Consider the following 15,870-nt stretch of genomic DNA (forward strand, 5'->3'; position numbering starts at 1 on the left):
GTCGCGGGCGCTGGCGCATGGTCCTGGGCTGTTTCTGCGACAGCCGGCGGGTGGGCAGGAAGAACGGACGTGCCTGAGAAGCGGCGGCGTTTTGGAGGCTTGCTTCAAGGGGGCTGGAGTCTGGAGAGCGGGCAAGGGCTCAAGGCAGGAAGCGGCCAAAGGTGCTCCAGGGTTGCCATGGGCGTTGCCCTCCGGCGGGCGGGCCAAAAGGTCGGCTTGTCAGGAGTGGGATTCGAACCCACGCCTCCAGGGGAGACTGCGACCTGAACGCAGCGCCTTAGACCGCTCGGCCATCCTGACGGCGCGCCGGGGCGCGTCGCTGCTGGCATGGCTGGGACCCGGCGCGGACGCCTGCGCCCTTGGCCGGCGCCTGTCTGGGTTCGGAGCGCAACCGACGGACCGCGCGGGCGGAGCGGGCGCCAAGTGAACGGAGCCGGCTGGCGTTGGCGTGGACGCCCCCGCGTCCCCACCCCGGACCCAAAGGGTCCGCGTCGGGCCGGCCGCCGCCGCCGCACGCCCCAGCCCCCGCGCCTCCGCTCGCCGAACCCCGCAGGGCGTGCGCCCACCGCGTCCTAGGAGCAGCGGCCTGACTGTTTCGCCCGCGCCTCCTCCTGCCCCGGCGCGATCCCCGCGTTGGAGACAGCAGGCAGGGCGCACGGGCAGGTTCCACGCCGCTCCGGTACCTGTCGGGGTCCGGCTCCGGCTCCGGCTCCGGGTCCCAGCGGGATCGCAGGGTGCTTTGTTGGGTGTCGGGGTAGGTCGTGCCAACGGTGGCGGGGGGCGGGTGGCAGGTGACGGGTGGCGTGTGGCGGGTGGCGGGTGGCGGGTGGAAGGCGAGCACGCGCCCGGCCCCTGCCGTCGGGGGAGGGGATCAAGGCAGGGCTAGGCGTCCGCGGTCGGAGTGGGGTCTGGCGTCCCGGCGACCGCCGCCGTCGTCCTCGTTAGTATAGTGGTGAGTATCCCCGCCTGTCACGCGGGAGACCGGGGTTCGATTCCCCGACGGGGAGGCAGCCGTGCTTTTTGGGCCGCCGCCTCGGACCCAGCCTGTGGGCCCTCCTTCTCCTTCCTCCGCCCTCCAGCTAGTCGCAGGGCGCCATCTCGGGCCTGGCCTGCCTGGCCCCTTGGACCCCTGGGCCCTCTGGGCCCCCTGGGCCTCCTGGGCCCCCTTGGCCTCCTACCTTTTCTTCTCGCCCGCGGCTTGGTCGCCGCAGCCGGGCGGCCTCCTCTGGCCCCCACGGCGCCCAGAGAGCTGCCGGCCCAAAGTGGGTGTCGGAAGAGGCTTTCTGCGAGGCACAGGGCCCGGCGCCCGGTGGGAGGCGGAGGAGTGGGGACCCCGTCGGCGCCGGCCGTGTCGCCGCCGGGCACCTGGTGGGGAAGGGCTCTGGCGGCCCGGGGCGGCGAGGGAGCGAGAGCGCCCCCAGAGGCAGGCGGGCGGAACCGGGCAGCCGCGCTGGCCTTGCACCGGTGGGGCGCGGGGCGGCCTTTGGCGGGGCCGCGGCAGCGCGGAGCTGCGGGCGGGCGGACGGACCGGGCGTCGGGGCCGGGCTGCCCCGGGCGTCGGCGGCGCGCTGGTGGGAGCCCCGGGCCGGCGTGGCGGGGCTGCCCGCGCCGTGCGGCGTTGGTGGTATAGTGGTGAGCATAGCTGCCTTCCAAGCAGTTGACCCGGGTTCGATTCCCGGCCAACGCAGCGGGCGGACCTTTTGCGGAGGTCCCCGTCGCGGAGCTCGCGTCGCAGCTTGGCCTGTGGCTGCGTGCCTGTGCGCCCGGGAAGGAGGCGCGCGGTGTTTGGAGGGTGTGCTGCGAACAGGGCCAGAGCTGCTCGTGAGGGCAGGCCGGTTGCCGCCGGCGTCGCGGGGGCCGGTTGCGGGTGTTTGTTTTAAACCGAAGCAGGGGACAGGCGCCCAGGTAGCGCCCAGTGCTGGGGCCAGAGGCGCTGGGGCCAGGAGGCGCAAGCCGGGCCCTGAAGCCGCCTCTCCCTGGTGGTCTAGTGGTTAGGATTCGGCGCTCTCACCGCCGCGGCCCGGGTTCGATTCCCGGTCAGGGAAGCCTTCCTTCTTTGGCTCTGCCTGCCAACTGCCAGGCCCCTTCACACCTCCCCTTTTGACCAACAGGCTGGCTCGCTTGTCCCGCGCCCCAGCCACAACCTCCCGCGGCTTCCACGTGCGCCCCAACGCTCCCCGCCTACCTCCACCCATCCCTCCTTTTGGCCTCGCTGGCGCCACCTTCGCAACATCAACTTCACAGCCCTTCCTTGTCAGGTGCTCGCCTCGCTCCCACTCTTTCTCAGCGGCAAAGCCCACTGGCCAGGTCAGGCTTTCTCCTCCCATGGCCGCCAGGTGACCCGCCACCACCACCACCGCCACCCTGGCACTCTCGGATGGCCACGGAATGGGCCAGGACTCTCGAGCGGAGCGGCTTCTGCCAAGCCAAGCCAAGCCGAGTGGCTGACGGGCCACTTCTCTCTCGGCTGCGGGGGATCTGCGCCTAATGGTTGGGCCACCCGCCAGAGCCACTCATGTCAGCAAGCGCACTGGCTTTCCCAAGGCGTGCCAGACCCTGAGCGCGGGATCCGTGATTGGGCTCCACGGGTGTCAGCGGCTTTGGTGGAAATGGCAGCGGAACTTGAGGAGCCGAGACCACGGGCCATAGCGCTAGGGAGGCAGAGCTGCGACAGTCACCCTGGCAGCATGACTATGTTTTTCTTCATGCGGACATGATATCGATGGGATTCCTGTGACGTGTGGTAACGCGTGTACATCGCGTAGTGATCGATGGTCAACTGAGGGGATGTGGGACATCCATCCCGTGGGCATCTGTCATCTCTACCTGTTGGGAGCATCTCAGGTGCTGTCTTCCAGGAGCTCTTCGGAAACAAGCACTAGTACATCGCTGTTACCCCTAGTCGCCCTACTCTGCCGTAGAACATTATTGGGACGTATTCCCTCCATCCAAACGCATGCTCGGACCCATTTCACCAACCTCTCTTCACCGCAGTCACCCACACACCCTCTCCAGCCTCTGGTGTCTATCGTTCTACTCTCTACCTCCACAAGGTGAACATTTTGAGCTCCCAGGATTGGAGTAAGAACCTGCCCTCTCTGTCTTTCTGTGCCCGGCTCGTTTGATGTTCCATCGTGACCTTTAGCTCCGCCTCTGTTGCTGCAGACCAGAGGATTTCGTTCTTTTCTATGGCCAAATAGTATTCCATGGTGTCTATATGCCACATTTTTGTTAATCCATTTCCCGGCCGATGGACACTTAGGTTGTCTTAGCCACATCTCCCCTACCTGCACGTCCTTCACGGGCTCTCTGCAAGGAAGGAGAAAAATATGGCTCTTTTTGCCCGACCTCGCAGGCAGTCAGACCTTACCGTTGTCTTCCCCTGTTCCCTAAAAGTCGCTGTTATTCTATTCTTTTTCAAGGTGCACTGATTTCATGCTGTTCAAACACACATGTTTCACCGTCAATTTGTAGAGTTAACACAATTGTCACAGCGGTCCTGAGGTGACGTACATCCTCAGCTTACGAAGATAACAGGATTAAGAGATTAAAGTAAAGACAGGCGTAAGAAATTACAAAAGCATAATTTTGGAACTGATGAATGTCCGTATTGAAATGAAATCTTCACAATTTACGCGCCTCTGCCGCAGCTCCAGCCGCTCCCTCCGTTCGGGGTCCCTGACTTCCCGCAACATACACGTGCATGTGCGTACACATGCTCCCGCTCACCGTCGACAGGTTTGAGATTCTCGCCTATTCTGGATGTGAAAATGAATCTTGAGAGGTCCCATTAGTCAGACCAACCTGGCCACGGGCATTGAAGCGTGGAGATGCAGCAGTTCGTGGGAAAACCCAACGGCCAGGCTGACCAAAGCGCACGTGCGGGGTTGGGGTTCCTGATAGAATTCTAGCCGAAGTTTGCTTCCCATTGCCTGACCTACGCTCTCTATCGTCTCTCCAAATGTCAAGGAACATGTGCAGATGGTACCTATCCCCAGCGCCAAGATTCGCTGTGGGACTTTTTTCCCATCCCCTCCTTAGCACAGATGAGCCCAGTTCTCCAACCCTCTATTCAACCCGTATTGATCTTATTGTTTGGCTGATTCCCCAGGTCAATGGCAGAAGTCAGTCGACTTGTTGCCAAAACCGCTCTGTAGGGGCAAAGTAGACGTCCAACCAACTGCACAAACCTGTCCCGTGTCATTCATGGGATCTTGGCACAGTCGGATCACCTGCAGGGACCAGACCCTATCGGGGATAGAGATGTTTGCCATCCCCACGGGAGGCTGGCTTGCTTGCCAGCGTGATGTGGGTGGATGTCAGGATGTCAGTGGGTGACAGCGATGGACAAAGGTGTCTGTTCCCGTGGCTGGCGTCCACCCTAGCCCGGGGCAAAGGGCTGACACCAAGGAAAGGAGAGAAGCATGTCACGTGCTGGGAGCTGGAAGAAGGAGTCCACGGTGTCCAGGGGGTGCACAGGGCTGGCTGGTCAGGTCTGGGAGTGAGGCTGTCCAGTCAAACGGAGGTTGTGCAGATGCCTGGGGCGTTAGGGCACCTCGCGGGCTGCCTATGCCATAGGTCGGAGGGGTCCCAGCTGGTGGCGGAGCTGGCGTGAGTCTGAAGAGGCTGAAGGGGGCCAGGACTGGGGAATATGAGTCGTCTGAGAGAGGGGAATTGACGGCGAGAGGGAGAGTTGGCTGTGCGAGACAGAGACAGAGAGATAGAGACATAGAGACAGAGAGAGAGAGACAGAGAAAGACAGAGTGAGAGAGAGAGAGTGAGAGTGTGAGAGTGTGTGTGTGTGTGTGTGTGTGTGTGTGTGTGTGTGAGTGTGTGTGTGAGTGAAAGGGCGGGTGGGGTGAGACAAAGGTGGGGGAGGGAGGGCTGAGCCTGAAGGCTGGTGGGAACAGTACATTTTCAGCCGGTTGGTCTGGGCAGGAGCGAAGTGTGTGTGGTCAAAGGGGACCCGCGCCGGCGAGACTGGGATGCTGCTTGGGCTGGGCGGTCAGAGTATGGAGTGGGGCTGGGGTGAGGTGGCAAGCAGCCCAGGGTGGGAGAGACATCGTGACAGAGCGACTGGAGGCCACGTCCCACGTCCCAAAAGGGTAGGGCATGCAACTGGACCCGAGACATAAATAAGCCGTCTTCAGGACGCACATTCACGTCTCAGGCATGTGTCTGGGGCTGAGATGAAAAGAGGTCCGAGGGAGAGAAAGAAGGCAGCATCCTCGACTAAAGTGGTGGATTGGGGTTAGGTTGGGAGTTGCGACACGGCGGTGGTGGTGCCGGCAGAATGAGGGGAGAGAGTGTGGAGTAGCCGGAACACGGTGAATATAGACGGTGCACATGCCACGCGTACACTCGTGTGGTCGCGTTAAGGACTGTGTGACCAACTAGGGGAAAGTGATGAGTTACTCCCCGGAGTCGCGACTTCCTTCCTACTGGAAGGGCAACCATGGCATCATTTGCTGGATGTGGGGAGCCAGCGAGGGGGAGAGAGAGAGAGAGAGAGAACGAGGTCGAGGTGGTGAAATGTGAAGAGAAGAGGTGGGGCGAGTGGCTGCAAGCCCGTGGTGCCTGGCGGTGTTCCGTGAAGTGAAATGCGTCGGGCAGAGGCGGTGGCAGGGCAATGAAGAGAAACAGGACCAGGAGGCTGCTAAGTTCTGGTGTCTGGCGCGCTGTCGTGTTCGGAGGGGTTGTTGTCACCAAGGTGTGTGGGTGCGGGGGGGTAGGCTCATCCCTAAGTCAGTCGAGAGAGGCACGGAAGAAAGGGCAGAGGGCCGTCGCGCGTGGGAGCGCAGCCGGTGCCGGACTCGCTCGCGCGCCCCGAGTGTAAGGAGGCGGCAGAGGCGAGCGCAGCTACGCCTTGGTGCTGCTGCAGCACCAAAATGGGAGGGCGTGCTGCATGGGCCGGGAATCGAACCCGGGCCTCCCGCGTGGCAGGCGAGAATTCTACCACTGAACCACCCATGCACCGATGGCAAACGCCAACGGAAGCTGGCACAGCGGAACTCGCCACCAGCCGCCGTTCACTGGTCACCGCCTGCCGTGGGCCTCCGTCCTATTGGAGCGTCCACGAGAGGCTGGCCCGATGGGGCGAGCAGAAGGGGAGGCTCTCGTCACGTCGAGGGACCTGAGGCGGGGCGCGGAGGGAGAGCGGAGGGAGAGAGGCCGACTCGTCCCATCTTGCGCTTTCTCTGCCGCCCAGGGTCGAGAGACTGCCCGCCGGGGTCTCCAGGGGAAGGACCGGCCGTGGCCCGCGCCCGAATGCCCGTGAGGGCAGATTCGCTGTGGCGGGCCATGCTGAGCGCGGATCCCCGGCACAGACCCAAAGTTTTTGTGTTTTGTTTTTGTTTGTTTGTTTGTTTCTTTGTTTGGGGGGATGTTTTTCCCCCTCCCCCCCAGCCCCCGCCGGACCGGCCTTCTCAGTTGTGTCACCTGCAGGTGGGGGTGGGGGGCGTGGTGTGTCAGCGAGCGGGGGCGGCGATGGGGAACGGGTCTCGCAGCCGTGGCCTGCGGCTCAGAAACGCAGACCAGGTCCGTGGGCGCCTCGCTCCTGCGCTCTGACCCACGCCACCGGCTCGCACTTGGGGTGCCGCCCCCTGGGCTGGTAGGGAGGCTGGAGCGCGAGAAAGGAGCGGAGGAGCGCTTCGGCAGAGCCGCAGCTGGCTGACCCTGGAGAAGGCGCGCTGGGTGTGGCTGGGACGGCCCAGGCCGCGGCTTCCCGCGTGGGGATGCGCTGTGGCGCAGAGCTGGTCCCGGCGGGGCCGGGCGTTTGTGGGCGGGTGACGGGGATCTAGGGCTTCCGCTCGTGATTCCTCTTGGGCTGTCTTTTCGGGTTTGGACTCGCCTGCCAGGCTGTGTGCAGGGTTCCCGCTGCCTCTGGCCGGCAGGCGTCCGGGCTGCAGGTGGGCCGGCAGGCAGGTGTTAGCGGGAAGGGAGCACAGGTAGCGAGGTGGGATCGGCGACCTGGCTAGGGTGTCGGGAGAATGGAATGCGCGGCCGGGGTCCGAGGGGTCGGAGGAAAGGACAGGATGTTGGATGGCGTGCCTCTGGTGGGAGACGTGTGTGCGGCTCCACGAGCGAGTCGCTCGCTGCTGTTCCGCGGTCAGAAGTTGGAGGGTGAAACCGGGCGGGCTGTGCAGGCCAGGACGCCTCTGGGCAGCGCAGCGGCGATTCAAGGCGGTGGGCGGTGGGCGCAGGCCTGTGGGAGGAAGGAGGGAAAAGGAGGAATAGGGGAAGAATCTGGGCTGTGTCTGTTTGGACGAGTGAGGAGAAGGCGGGTGGAGGAGATAGGCAGGGAAGAGCGTGGAAGGTGGTCGCGGTCGCTCGCTGTGTGTGGGGCCAGGGAAGAGGGCGTGTGAGGTGGTGGGGAGGGCGTCTGTCCGAAGGGCAATGGGTAGAGGGTCGCGGGCGCTGGCGCATGGTCCTGGGCTGTTTCTGCGACAGCCGGCGGGTGGGCAGGAAGAACGGACGTGCCTGAGAAGCGGCGGCGTTTTGGAGGCTTGCTTCAAGGGGGCTGGAGTCTGGAGAGCGGGCAAGGGCTCAAGGCAGGAAGCGGCCAAAGGTGCTCCAGGGTTGCCATGGGCGTTGCCCTCCGGCGGGCGGGCCAAAAGGTCGGCTTGTCAGGAGTGGGATTCGAACCCACGCCTCCAGGGGAGACTGCGACCTGAACGCAGCGCCTTAGACCGCTCGGCCATCCTGACGGCGCGCCGGGGCGCGTCGCTGCTGGCATGGCTGGGACCCGGCGCGGACGCCTGCGCCCTTGGCCGGCGCCTGTCTGGGTTCGGAGCGCAACCGACGGACCGCGCGGGCGGAGCGGGCGCCAAGTGAACGGAGCCGGCTGGCGTTGGCGTGGACGCCCCCGCGTCCCCACCCCGGACCCAAAGGGTCCGCGTCGGGCCGGCCGCCGCCGCCGCACGCCCCAGCCCCCGCGCCTCCGCTCGCCGAACCCCGCAGGGCGTGCGCCCACCGCGTCCTAGGAGCAGCGGCCTGACTGTTTCGCCCGCGCCTCCTCCTGCCCCGGCGCGATCCCCGCGTTGGAGACAGCAGGCAGGGCGCACGGGCAGGTTCCACGCCGCTCCGGTACCTGTCGGGGTCCGGCTCCGGCTCCGGCTCCGGGTCCCAGCGGGATCGCAGGGTGCTTTGTTGGGTGTCGGGGTAGGTCGTGCCAACGGTGGCGGGGGGCGGGTGGCAGGTGACGGGTGGCGTGTGGCGGGTGGCGGGTGGCGGGTGGAAGGCGAGCACGCGCCCGGCCCCTGCCGTCGGGGGAGGGGATCAAGGCAGGGCTAGGCGTCCGCGGTCGGAGTGGGGTCTGGCGTCCCGGCGACCGCCGCCGTCGTCCTCGTTAGTATAGTGGTGAGTATCCCCGCCTGTCACGCGGGAGACCGGGGTTCGATTCCCCGACGGGGAGGCAGCCGTGCTTTTTGGGCCGCCGCCTCGGACCCAGCCTGTGGGCCCTCCTTCTCCTTCCTCCGCCCTCCAGCTAGTCGCAGGGCGCCATCTCGGGCCTGGCCTGCCTGGCCCCTTGGACCCCTGGGCCCTCTGGGCCCCCTGGGCCTCCTGGGCCCCCTTGGCCTCCTACCTTTTCTTCTCGCCCGCGGCTTGGTCGCCGCAGCCGGGCGGCCTCCTCTGGCCCCCACGGCGCCCAGAGAGCTGCCGGCCCAAAGTGGGTGTCGGAAGAGGCTTTCTGCGAGGCACAGGGCCCGGCGCCCGGTGGGAGGCGGAGGAGTGGGGACCCCGTCGGCGCCGGCCGTGTCGCCGCCGGGCACCTGGTGGGGAAGGGCTCTGGCGGCCCGGGGCGGCGAGGGAGCGAGAGCGCCCCCAGAGGCAGGCGGGCGGAACCGGGCAGCCGCGCTGGCCTTGCACCGGTGGGGCGCGGGGCGGCCTTTGGCGGGGCCGCGGCAGCGCGGAGCTGCGGGCGGGCGGACGGACCGGGCGTCGGGGCCGGGCTGCCCCGGGCGTCGGCGGCGCGCTGGTGGGAGCCCCGGGCCGGCGTGGCGGGGCTGCCCGCGCCGTGCGGCGTTGGTGGTATAGTGGTGAGCATAGCTGCCTTCCAAGCAGTTGACCCGGGTTCGATTCCCGGCCAACGCAGCGGGCGGACCTTTTGCGGAGGTCCCCGTCGCGGAGCTCGCGTCGCAGCTTGGCCTGTGGCTGCGTGCCTGTGCGCCCGGGAAGGAGGCGCGCGGTGTTTGGAGGGTGTGCTGCGAACAGGGCCAGAGCTGCTCGTGAGGGCAGGCCGGTTGCCGCCGGCGTCGCGGGGGCCGGTTGCGGGTGTTTGTTTTAAACCGAAGCAGGGGACAGGCGCCCAGGTAGCGCCCAGTGCTGGGGCCAGAGGCGCTGGGGCCAGGAGGCGCAAGCCGGGCCCTGAAGCCGCCTCTCCCTGGTGGTCTAGTGGTTAGGATTCGGCGCTCTCACCGCCGCGGCCCGGGTTCGATTCCCGGTCAGGGAAGCCTTCCTTCTTTGGCTCTGCCTGCCAACTGCCAGGCCCCTTCACACCTCCCCTTTTGACCAACAGGCTGGCTCGCTTGTCCCGCGCCCCAGCCACAACCTCCCGCGGCTTCCACGTGCGCCCCAACGCTCCCCGCCTACCTCCACCCATCCCTCCTTTTGGCCTCGCTGGCGCCACCTTCGCAACATCAACTTCACAGCCCTTCCTTGTCAGGTGCTCGCCTCGCTCCCACTCTTTCTCAGCGGCAAAGCCCACTGGCCAGGTCAGGCTTTCTCCTCCCATGGCCGCCAGGTGACCCGCCACCACCACCACCGCCACCCTGGCACTCTCGGATGGCCACGGAATGGGCCAGGACTCTCGAGCGGAGCGGCTTCTGCCAAGCCAAGCCAAGCCGAGTGGCTGACGGGCCACTTCTCTCTCGGCTGCGGGGGATCTGCGCCTAATGGTTGGGCCACCCGCCAGAGCCACTCATGTCAGCAAGCGCACTGGCTTTCCCAAGGCGTGCCAGACCCTGAGCGCGGGATCCGTGATTGGGCTCCACGGGTGTCAGCGGCTTTGGTGGAAATGGCAGCGGAACTTGAGGAGCCGAGACCACGGGCCATAGCGCTAGGGAGGCAGAGCTGCGACAGTCACCCTGGCAGCATGACTATGTTTTTCTTCATGCGGACATGATATCGATGGGATTCCTGTGACGTGTGGTAACGCGTGTACATCGCGTAGTGATCGATGGTCAACTGAGGGGATGTGGGACATCCATCCCGTGGGCATCTGTCATCTCTACCTGTTGGGAGCATCTCAGGTGCTGTCTTCCAGGAGCTCTTCGGAAACAAGCACTAGTACATCGCTGTTACCCCTAGTCGCCCTACTCTGCCGTAGAACATTATTGGGACGTATTCCCTCCATCCAAACGCATGCTCGGACCCATTTCACCAACCTCTCTTCACCGCAGTCACCCACACACCCTCTCCAGCCTCTGGTGTCTATCGTTCTACTCTCTACCTCCACAAGGTGAACATTTTGAGCTCCCAGGATTGGAGTAAGAACCTGCCCTCTCTGTCTTTCTGTGCCCGGCTCGTTTGATGTTCCATCGTGACCTTTAGCTCCGCCTCTGTTGCTGCAGACCAGAGGATTTCGTTCTTTTCTATGGCCAAATAGTATTCCATGGTGTCTATATGCCACATTTTTGTTAATCCATTTCCCGGCCGATGGACACTTAGGTTGTCTTAGCCACATCTCCCCTACCTGCACGTCCTTCACGGGCTCTCTGCAAGGAAGGAGAAAAATATGGCTCTTTTTGCCCGACCTCGCAGGCAGTCAGACCTTACCGTTGTCTTCCCCTGTTCCCTAAAAGTCGCTGTTATTCTATTCTTTTTCAAGGTGCACTGATTTCATGCTGTTCAAACACACATGTTTCACCGTCAATTTGTAGAGTTAACACAATTGTCACAGCGGTCCTGAGGTGACGTACATCCTCAGCTTACGAAGATAACAGGATTAAGAGATTAAAGTAAAGACAGGCGTAAGAAATTACAAAAGCATAATTTTGGAACTGATGAATGTCCGTATTGAAATGAAATCTTCACAATTTACGCGCCTCTGCCGCAGCTCCAGCCGCTCCCTCCGTTCGGGGTCCCTGACTTCCCGCAACATACACGTGCATGTGCGTACACATGCTCCCGCTCACCGTCGACAGGTTTGAGATTCTCGCCTATTCTGGATGTGAAAATGAATCTTGAGAGGTCCCATTAGTCAGACCAACCTGGCCACAGGCATTGAAGCGTGGAGATGCAGCAGTTCGTGGGAAAACCCAACGGCCAGGCTGACCAAAGCGCACGTGCGGGGTTGGGGTTCCTGATAGAATTCTAGCCGAAGTTTGCTTCCCATTGCCTGACCTACGCTCTCTATCGTCTCTCCAAATGTCAAGGAACATGTGCAGATGGTACCTATCCCCAGCGCCAAGATTCGCTGTGGGACTTTTTTCCCATCCCCTCCTTAGCACAGATGAGCCCAGTTCTCCAACCCTCTATTCAACCCGTATTGATCTTATTGTTTGGCTGATTCCCCAGGTCAATGGCAGAAGTCAGTCGACTTGTTGCCAAAACCGCTCTGTAGGGGCAAAGTAGACGTCCAACCAACTGCACAAACCTGTCCCGTGTCATTCGTGGGATCTTGGCACAGTCGGATCACCTGCAGGGACCAGACCCTATCGGGGATAGAGATGTTTGCCATCCCCACGGGAGGCTGGCTTGCTTGCCAGCGTGATGTGGGTGGATGTCAGGATGTCAGTGGGTGACAGCGATGGACAAAGGTGTCTGTTCCCGTGGCTGGCGTCCACCCTAGCCCGGGGCAAAGGGCTGACACCAAGGAAAGGAGAGAAGCATGTCACGTGCTGGGAGCTGGAAGAAGGAGTCCACGGTGTCCAGGGGGTGCACAGGGCTGGCTGGTCAGGTCTGGGAGTGAGGCTGTCCAGTCAAACGGAGGTTGTGCAGATGCCTGGGGCGTTAGGGCACCTCGCGGGCTGCCTATGCCATAGGTCGGAGGGGTCCCAGCTGGTGGCGGAGCTGGCGTGAGTCTGAAGAGGCTGAAGGGGGCCAGGACTGGGGAATATGAGTCGTCTGAGAGAGGGGAATTGACGGCGAGAGGGAGAGTTGGCTGTGCGAGACAGAGACAGAGAGATAGAGACATAGAGACAGAGAGAGAGAGACAGAGAAAGACAGAGTGAGAGAGAGAGAGTGAGAGTGTGAGAGTGTGTGTGTGTGTGTGTGTGTGTGTGTGTGTGAGTGTGTGTGTGAGTGAAAGGGCGGGTGGGGTGAGACAAAGGTGGGGGAGGGAGGGCTGAGCCTGAAGGCTGGTGGGAACAGTACATTTTCAGCCGGTTGGTCTGGGCAGGAGCGAAGTGTGTGTGGTCAAAGGGGACCCGCGCCGGCGAGACTGGGATGCTGCTTGGGCTGGGCGGTCAGAGTATGGAGTGGGGCTGGGGTGAGGTGGCAAGCAGCCCAGGGTGGGAGAGACATCGTGACAGAGCGACTGGAGGCCACGTCCCACGTCCCAAAAGGGTAGGGCATGCAACTGGACCCGAGACATAAATAAGCCGTCTTCAGGACGCACATTCACGTCTCAGGCATGTGTCTGGGGCTGAGATGAAAAGAGGTCCGAGGGAGAGAAAGAAGGCAGCATCCTCGACTAAAGTGGTGGATTGGGGTTAGGTTGGGAGTTGCGACACGGCGGTGGTGGTGCCGGCAGAATGAGGGGAGAGAGTGTGGAGTAGCCGGAACACGGTGAATATAGACGGTGCACATGCCACGCGTACACTCGTGTGGTCGCGTTAAGGACTGTGTGACCAACTAGGGGAAAGTGATGAGTTACTCCCCGGAGTCGCGACTTCCTTCCTACTGGAAGGGCAACCATGGCATCATTTGCTGGATGTGGGGAGCCAGCGAGGGGGAGAGAGAGAGAGAGAGAGAACGAGGTCGAGGTGGTGAAATGTGAAGAGAAGAGGTGGGGCGAGTGGCTGCAAGCCCGTGGTGCCTGGCGGTGTTCCGTGAAGTGAAATGCGTCGGGCAGAGGCGGTGGCAGGGCAATGAAGAGAAACAGGACCAGGAGGCTGCTAAGTTCTGGTGTCTGGCGCGCTGTCGTGTTCGGAGGGGTTGTTGTCACCAAGGTGTGTGGGTGCGGGGGGGTAGGCTCATCCCTAAGTCAGTCGAGAGAGGCACGGAAGAAAGGGCAGAGGGCCGTCGCGCGTGGGAGCGCAGCCGGTGCCGGACTCGCTCGCGCGCCCCGAGTGTAAGGAGGCGGCAGAGGCGAGCGCAGCTACGCCTTGGTGCTGCTGCAGCACCAAAATGGGAGGGCGTGCTGCATGGGCCGGGAATCGAACCCGGGCCTCCCGCGTGGCAGGCGAGAATTCTACCACTGAACCACCCATGCACCGATGGCAAACGCCAACGGAAGCTGGCACAGCGGAACTCGCCACCAGCCGCCGTTCACTGGTCACCGCCTGCCGTGGGCCTCCGTCCTATTGGAGCGTCCACGAGAGGCTGGCCCGATGGGGCGAGCAGAAGGGGAGGCTCTCGTCACGTCGAGGGACCTGAGGCGGGGCGCGGAGGGAGAGCGGAGGGAGAGAGGCCGACTCGTCCCATCTTGCGCTTTCTCTGCCGCCCAGGGTCGAGAGACTGCCCGCCGGGGTCTCCAGGGGAAGGACCGGCCGTGGCCCGCGCCCGAATGCCCGTGAGGGCAGATTCGCTGTGGCGGGCCATGCTGAGCGCGGATCCCCGGCACAGACCCAAAGTTTTTGTGTTTTGTTTTTGTTTGTTTGTTTGTTTCTTTGTTTGGGGGGATGTTTTTCCCCCTCCCCCCCAGCCCCCGCCGGACCGGCCTTCTCAGTTGTGTCACCTGCAGGTGGGGGTGGGGGGCGTGGTGTGTCAGCGAGCGGGGGCGGCGATGGGGAACGGGTCTCGCAGCCGTGGCCTGCGGCTCAGAAACGCAGACCAGGTCCGTGGGCGCCTCGCTCCTGCGCTCTGACCCACGCCACCGGCTCGCACTTGGGGTGCCGCCCCCTGGGCTGGTAGGGAGGCTGGAGCGCGAGAAAGGAGCGGAGGAGCGCTTCGGCAGAGCCGCAGCTGGCTGACCCTGGAGAAGGCGCGCTGGGTGTGGCTGGGACGGCCCAGGCCGCGGCTTCCCGCGTGGGGATGCGCTGTGGCGCAGAGCTGGTCCCGGCGGGGCCGGGCGTTTGTGGGCGGGTGACGGGGATCTAGGGCTTCCGCTCGTGATTCCTCTTGGGCTGTCTTTTCGGGTTTGGACTCGCCTGCCAGGCTGTGTGCAGGGTTCCCGCTGCCTCTGGCCGGCAGGCGTCCGGGCTGCAGGTGGGCCGGCAGGCAGGTGTTAGCGGGAAGGGAGCACAGGTAGCGAGGTGGGATCGGCGACCTGGCTAGGGTGTCGGGAGAATGGAATGCGCGGCCGGGGTCCGAGGGGTCGGAGGAAAGGACAGGATGTTGGATGGCGTGCCTCTGGTGGGAGACGTGTGTGCGGCTCCACGAGCGAGTCGCTCGCTGCTGTTCCGCGGTCAGAAGTTGGAGGGTGAAACCGGGCGGGCTGTGCAGGCCAGGACGCCTCTGGGCAGCGCAGCGGCGATTCAAGGCGGTGGGCGGTGGGCGCAGGCCTGTGGGAGGAAGGAGGGAAAAGGAGGAATAGGGGAAGAATCTGGGCTGTGTCTGTTTGGACGAGTGAGGAGAAGGCGGGTGGAGGAGATAGGCAGGGAAGAGCGTGGAAGGTGGTCGCGGTCGCTCGCTGTGTGTGGGGCCAGGGAAGAGGGCGTGTGAGGTGGTGGGGAGGGCGTCTGTCCGAAGGGCAATGGGTAGAGGGTCGCGGGCGCTGGCGCATGGTCCTGGGCTGTTTCTGCGACAGCCGGCGGGTGGGCAGGAAGAACGGACGTGCCTGAGAAGCGGCGGCGTTTTGGAGGCTTGCTTCAAGGGGGCTGGAGTCTGGAGAGCGGGCAAGGGCTCAAGGCAGGAAGCGGCCAAAGGTGCTCCAGGGTTGCCATGGGCGTTGCCCTCCGGCGGGCGGGCCAAAAGGTCGGCTTGTCAGGAGTGGGATTCGAACCCACGCCTCCAGGGGAGACTGCGACCTGAACGCAGCGCCTTAGACCGCTCGGCCATCCTGACGGCGCGCCGGGGCGCGTCGCTGCTGGCATGGCTGGGACCCGGCGCGAACGCCTGCGCCCTTGGCCGGCGTCTGTCTGGGTTCGGAGCGCAACCGACGGATCGCGCGGGCGGAGCGGGTGCCAAGTGAACGGAGCCGGCTGGCGTTGGCGTGGACGCCCCCGCGTCCCCACCCCGGACCCAAAGGGTCCGCGTCGGGCCGGCCGCCGCCGCCGCACGCCCCAGCCCCCGCGCCTCCGCTCGCCGAACCCCGCAGGGCGTGCGCCCACCGCGTCCTAGGAGCAGCGGCCTGACTGTTTCGCCCGCGCCTCCTCCTGCCCCGGCGCGATCCCCGCGTTGGAGACAGCAGGCAGGGCGCACGGGCAGGTTCCACGCCGCTCCGGTACCTGTCGGGGTCCGGCTCCGGCTCCGGCTCCGGGTCCCAGCGGGATCGCAGGGTGCTTTGTTGGGTGTCGGGGTAGGTCGTGCCAACGGTGGCGGGGGGCGGGTGGCAGGTGACGGGTGGCGTGTGGCGGGTGGCGGGTGGCGGGTGGAAGGTGGAAGGCGAGCACGCGCCCGGCCCCTGCCGTCGGGGGAGGGGATCAAGGCAGGGCTAGGCGTCCGCGGTCGGAGTGGGGTCTGGCGTCCCGGCGACCGCTGCCGTCGTCCTCGTTAGTATAGTGGTGAGTATCCCCGCCTGTCACGCGGGAGACCGGGGTTCGATTCCCCGACGGGGAGGCAACCGTGCTTTTTGGGCCGCCGCCTCGGACCCAGCCTGTGGGCCTT

General features: G+C 64.4%; 12 non-coding genes across 12 annotated transcripts; 7 read left to right on the top strand and 5 right to left on the bottom strand.

The window, feature by feature from the left end:
- Positions 1–217: 217 nt before the first annotated feature.
- TRNAL-CAG (transfer RNA leucine (anticodon CAG)) lies at positions 218–300 on the bottom strand. Its single transcript has one exon. It is a non-coding gene; the product is annotated as a tRNA-Leu (tRNA).
- Positions 301–935: 635 nt separating this feature from the next.
- TRNAD-GUC (transfer RNA aspartic acid (anticodon GUC)) lies at positions 936–1,007 on the top strand. Its single transcript has one exon. It is a non-coding gene; the product is annotated as a tRNA-Asp (tRNA).
- A 608-nt stretch (positions 1,008–1,615) lies between these two features.
- On the top strand, positions 1,616–1,687 carry TRNAG-UCC (transfer RNA glycine (anticodon UCC)). Its single transcript has one exon. It is a non-coding gene; the product is annotated as a tRNA-Gly (tRNA).
- Positions 1,688–1,973: 286 nt separating this feature from the next.
- On the top strand, positions 1,974–2,045 carry TRNAE-CUC (transfer RNA glutamic acid (anticodon CUC)). Its single transcript has one exon. It is a non-coding gene; the product is annotated as a tRNA-Glu (tRNA).
- Positions 2,046–5,902: 3,857 nt separating this feature from the next.
- TRNAG-GCC (transfer RNA glycine (anticodon GCC)) lies at positions 5,903–5,973 on the bottom strand. The gene has a single exon. It is a non-coding gene; the product is annotated as a tRNA-Gly (tRNA).
- A 1,650-nt stretch (positions 5,974–7,623) lies between these two features.
- On the bottom strand, positions 7,624–7,706 carry TRNAL-CAG (transfer RNA leucine (anticodon CAG)). The gene has a single exon. It is a non-coding gene; the product is annotated as a tRNA-Leu (tRNA).
- Positions 7,707–8,341: 635 nt separating this feature from the next.
- TRNAD-GUC (transfer RNA aspartic acid (anticodon GUC)) lies at positions 8,342–8,413 on the top strand. The gene has a single exon. It is a non-coding gene; the product is annotated as a tRNA-Asp (tRNA).
- Positions 8,414–9,021: 608 nt separating this feature from the next.
- On the top strand, positions 9,022–9,093 carry TRNAG-UCC (transfer RNA glycine (anticodon UCC)). Its single transcript has one exon. It is a non-coding gene; the product is annotated as a tRNA-Gly (tRNA).
- Positions 9,094–9,379: 286 nt separating this feature from the next.
- On the top strand, positions 9,380–9,451 carry TRNAE-CUC (transfer RNA glutamic acid (anticodon CUC)). Its single transcript has one exon. It is a non-coding gene; the product is annotated as a tRNA-Glu (tRNA).
- A 3,853-nt stretch (positions 9,452–13,304) lies between these two features.
- Positions 13,305–13,375, bottom strand: TRNAG-GCC (transfer RNA glycine (anticodon GCC)). The gene has a single exon. It is a non-coding gene; the product is annotated as a tRNA-Gly (tRNA).
- Positions 13,376–15,025: 1,650 nt separating this feature from the next.
- TRNAL-CAG (transfer RNA leucine (anticodon CAG)) lies at positions 15,026–15,108 on the bottom strand. Its single transcript has one exon. It is a non-coding gene; the product is annotated as a tRNA-Leu (tRNA).
- Positions 15,109–15,750: 642 nt separating this feature from the next.
- TRNAD-GUC (transfer RNA aspartic acid (anticodon GUC)) lies at positions 15,751–15,822 on the top strand. Its single transcript has one exon. It is a non-coding gene; the product is annotated as a tRNA-Asp (tRNA).
- The last annotated feature ends 48 nt before the right edge of the window (positions 15,823–15,870 follow it).

Source organism: Gorilla gorilla, chromosome 1, assembly GCF_029281585.2.
Source record: "Gorilla gorilla gorilla isolate KB3781 chromosome 1, NHGRI_mGorGor1-v2.1_pri, whole genome shotgun sequence".
Taxonomy (NCBI): Eukaryota; Metazoa; Chordata; class Mammalia; order Primates; family Hominidae; genus Gorilla; species Gorilla gorilla.